Source organism: Callospermophilus lateralis, unplaced genomic scaffold, assembly GCF_048772815.1.
Source record: "Callospermophilus lateralis isolate mCalLat2 unplaced genomic scaffold, mCalLat2.hap1 Scaffold_83, whole genome shotgun sequence".
In the NCBI taxonomy this organism is placed as follows: domain Eukaryota; kingdom Metazoa; phylum Chordata; class Mammalia; order Rodentia; family Sciuridae; genus Callospermophilus; species Callospermophilus lateralis.
In genome coordinates this window covers 1,586,855-1,591,246 of record NW_027516368.1, presented here as the reverse complement: position 1 = coordinate 1,591,246, position 4,392 = coordinate 1,586,855, and the positions used below count along the sequence as shown (strand labels likewise).

Below are 4,392 nucleotides of genomic sequence, written 5' to 3'. Positions count from 1 at the left end.
AAACAAAGGTGCCAAAAACATACATTGGAGAAAAGACAGACTCTTCAACAAATGGTGCTGGCAAAACTGGAAATTAATATGTAGCAAAATGAAATTAAATCTCCATCTCTCACACTGCAAAAAAAAAAATAAATAAATAAAATAAACTCAAAGTGTCTCAAAGGCTCAGGAACTACAACAGAGACACAGCCCTAACAGAAGAAGTAATCCCAAATGTTCACTATGTCAGTCTAGAATCTGACTTCCTTAACAAGAGTCATAAATTGCATGAAGTAATATAAAGGATAAATAAATGGGATGAATTCAAATTAAAAAGCTTCTTCTCAGGAATGGAAACAATTAATAATGTGAGGATAGGGCCTATTGATTGGGAGAAAATCTTTACCACATGTACTTCAGATAAGGGATTAAACTCTAGGATATACAAAGAACTAAAAAATTTTAACAGGAAATAAATAAATAACCCAATTAAGAAATGGGTTAAGGAACTAAGCAGACACTTCACAGAAGAAGAAATACAACTGATCAACAAATATAAGAAAAAGTGTTCAATATCTCTAACAATTAGAGAAATGCTAATAAAAACTATACTAAGATTTCATCTCACTCCAGTCAGAATGGCAATCATCAAGAGCACAGGCAACAACAAATATTAGCGAGGATGTGGGGCAAAAGGTAGATTCATACATTGCCCATGGGATTGAAAATTGGTACAGTCACTATGGAAAGCAGTATGGAGATTTCTTAAAAAACTTGGAATAGAACATCATTTGACCAAACTATTTTACTCCTTGATTTATACCCAAGGGACTTAAAATCATCATACTACAGTGATGCAGCCATGTCAATGTTTACAGCAAACAATTCACAATAGCTAAACTATGGAACCAACCGAGGTGTCCCTCAATAGATGAATGTAGAGAGAAAATGTGATATGTATAGTCAATAGAATATTATTCAGCTGTAAAGAATAATGAAATTAAGGCATTTGCCAGTAAATGGATGGAGTTGGACAATATTTTGCTAATCAAAATAAGCCAATTAAAAAAATGCTGAATATTTAATAAGCAGATGATAATTCACAATGGAGGAGTGCACTAGAGAAGAATAGAATTGTGTTATATTAGGTAGAGGGAAGTGAAGGGAGGGGAGGTGAACAGATGCAAGGATAAGAAGGATAGTAGAATGAAAGAGACATTTTTTATTTTATGTATTTGTATGACGGCATGATTAATATGATTCTACAACATATACACTCAGATATATGAGGAATTATATCACATCTATGCATGATATATTAAAGTACAGAAATGCACTTTACTGTCATGTATAACTAAATCAAACAAATAAAAAATTAACAAAGAAACATGTTTTTCAAGCTAAAGAACATTGGTTTAATGTGTAAAAGAAATCAATAATGTTGATAAGGATAAATATTAGGGTAAATTTTTTTTGAATGAAAAAATATTAACTGTTTAAATTTTAAACAATTACAATTTCTTTTATGGCATACATCACTTTTAGAAGTAAAAATATAAAAACAAAATCAAAATTGTATGATGACTAGAAATAGTAGACTGCACTTTTTCTTATGGTAAGAGAACAAATTTATGATAAATTAATTAGTTACATATGTATTTTTTGTGACTTTTAGTGTATCTGTTAAATGCAATGATACCAAAACTGCCCAAGAAATATTAATAAAATGCCAAAAAATGAATACTCAAGAACCCAATTAATGAAGTAAAATAAATAAAAGATAGAATTGAAAAAAAAATTTAAAAAATTATACTGCCCCAAAAAATAAATAAATGAAAACTTACATTGATCATACAAGAATCAAGAAAAACAGATAACAAATAACAATATAATAGTGCATAATAAAAATATATAAGTAATTATATTAAACCTTAAATGAATGAACACTTAAATGAAGTTCAGTTATGATACTGAATTAAACATAAAAGTAACTAAATATATCACACTCACAGAATAAACAAGGTAAGGTTTATACATCTGAAGAAAATATATGAAAGATATTTAACATATGAATCACCTGGCATGGGTTTACAACAATAAGATAATGAAGTGTTTCACATAGTAAGCATTGCAAAAAAGAGATATTTATTATAATCATTAAGTGCTTACTTCAACAAGAAGATGTAATAATTGAATTTTGTTTGGAGAAGAAAGTAACTACTGTAATACCCTTGATCAAGGGATAATTCTCCCAAGTGAGAAGTTCATCCTCTTAGACTGAGGGCACAGCTGCAGGAGGGATGCACATGGAGAGGTGAAGGAGGTAGGGGATATCTCCTGATCTAATCAGATCAGTGGAATCCACCTGATGGTCAATGAGATGACATATATTATAGCTTCATACAAAATAATAGAATTTTGTGTGTACTTAATAATAACTTTTAATAACAGTGGAATGAAATTTGCTGCATTGAATACATACATTAGAAAAAAATGAAATTTAAAAAAATCAATGATCTAAGCTTCTAACTAAAGTATTAGGCAAAAGAACAGAAATTTAAACCCAAAATATAAGAAAAGAGAGAAAAGAATAACAGCAATATTTTTTTAAAAAATGATATAGCATTGAAATAGAAAACATCTTCAATAGAGAATATCACTAATGCAAAATTTCAAGTGTAGAATTATTACTATAATGACAAAACTTTCCAGAACTGACTGAGAAAAAGAGAGAACATAAATTATCATTATCATGAATAAAATAGAAAATTCAGTATAGATATTAAAGTCAATTAAAAAAGATTAAGGGATAATATAATAAATTTCTCCCAAAACTTGAAAACTTAAATGAAATGTACCAATTAGTTGAAAATCACAAATTAAAAAAAAATCTAAAAACATTCATACATACAAATAAAATTGAAATTTTTATTAAAGACTTTGCACTGTAAGTCAGAAAATGTCATTCATAGTTATTTCTATAATAATATTTATTAGTCCTAAAAATCCTAAATTGACTCTTAATTCAAAAATGGAGATACTGAATTTCTGTGCTACTTTCATTATTGCTGTTGAAAAATGAGCATTCAGTGACACTTGTTTCTGTAAAATCAATCTTACTTTGATTTTTGGTTTTCTATTAGTGTTGTGATTGTTCTTTTGTACTTTCTCTGAATTCACTTGTATTAAAATGGGAATGATACAGAAAAGGTTAGCATGGCTCTGCACAAAGGTGTTATAAAATTTTGTGAAGATTACTAGATTTTCCTTAAATTCTCAGTTATTATTATTTTTTTTACAGATATTTTCTTTCTACTTGTTTTCATTTTTAAAAATCATGTCAGGGCTGTTGCTGTGGCTCAGTAGTAGAGTCCTTTTGTGAGGTAAAGGATTTGATTCTCAGTACCACATATGAAAAAAATAAATAAAATAAAATTTCTATAACAACTAAAAATATTTTTAATGCCAAATTTTTTATGGTTTCCATTTTTTCGCTAAAATTTTGTAGATTGACTTATACTTCATACTTTGTAGTAGGTCTGATAATTTTAATAGCTAAAATTATTAATTATTTTCTATTGTATATTGCTTCCTATTCATGTTTTCCTGTGATATTATTGTTCTCATAATCTTTTACTGGATGCTAGGCATTATGGTTTAGAGTTGTTTTTAGAAAAAAAAACAAAAAACTGTAGATTCTTTATATCTTTCTTCAGTGAACAATTTAATTCTCTCAGGTGTTTTTAAATCACTAAAAATATAAATCATATTAATCTAGATTCATAATGTAATATCATTTCTATGATTCAGAACCACGTGAGATATGTTTTAATTCTTTCCTATGATATGTTCCAAAGTATAGACATTACAGCCATGGATCATTGAGTAGGTGGTTCTTTTAGATTTCCATACCCTGCAGCTCCTGAGCTTCCACTTTTGTTCCCTTATTATTTTGGCCTCTCATTTACTTCTTCTGGACTGTGAAATGTACCAAGAGCCAAAATGGTTCCAAGGGGTAGGACTATGTCTCTGCTTTTAGGTTTTCTCACTCATCATTGCCTGGTGATTTCAAAGTTCTTTGATTGTAGCACCTCCAAAACAAAACAATTCCCTTCTTCACACTTTTCCCTCTATGCTTCAACATTTGGGGAGCCGTCCGATTATGGACCTATTCTATACAAGTATTTAACTAGGGATACTCACTAAATGCCCACATGATCACACTTCTGTACAAAAAAACAAACAAACCCTCAAAATTTAAAAGAAAATTCTGTGGAATCTGTTTTAACAAAACACTTTTTCACAAGTGCTTTCTTTGACTTTGAAGAATCATTCTCACTGATTTTTTTCTTATTTTTCAATTGTGCATGAATGCAAATGTCTCTATGCTGTCTTCGGAAACACTACTTTAAT

The 4,392-nt window shown here is 29.0% G+C and overlaps 1 non-coding gene across 1 annotated transcript; it reads left to right on the top strand.

Annotated features, from left to right (window-relative positions):
- Positions 1-3,140: 3,140 nt before the first annotated feature.
- On the top strand, positions 3,141-3,246 carry LOC143641064 (U6 spliceosomal RNA). Its single transcript, XR_013155226.1, has one exon. It is a non-coding gene; the product is annotated as a U6 spliceosomal RNA (small nuclear RNA).
- Positions 3,247-4,392: the final 1,146 nt, after the last annotated feature.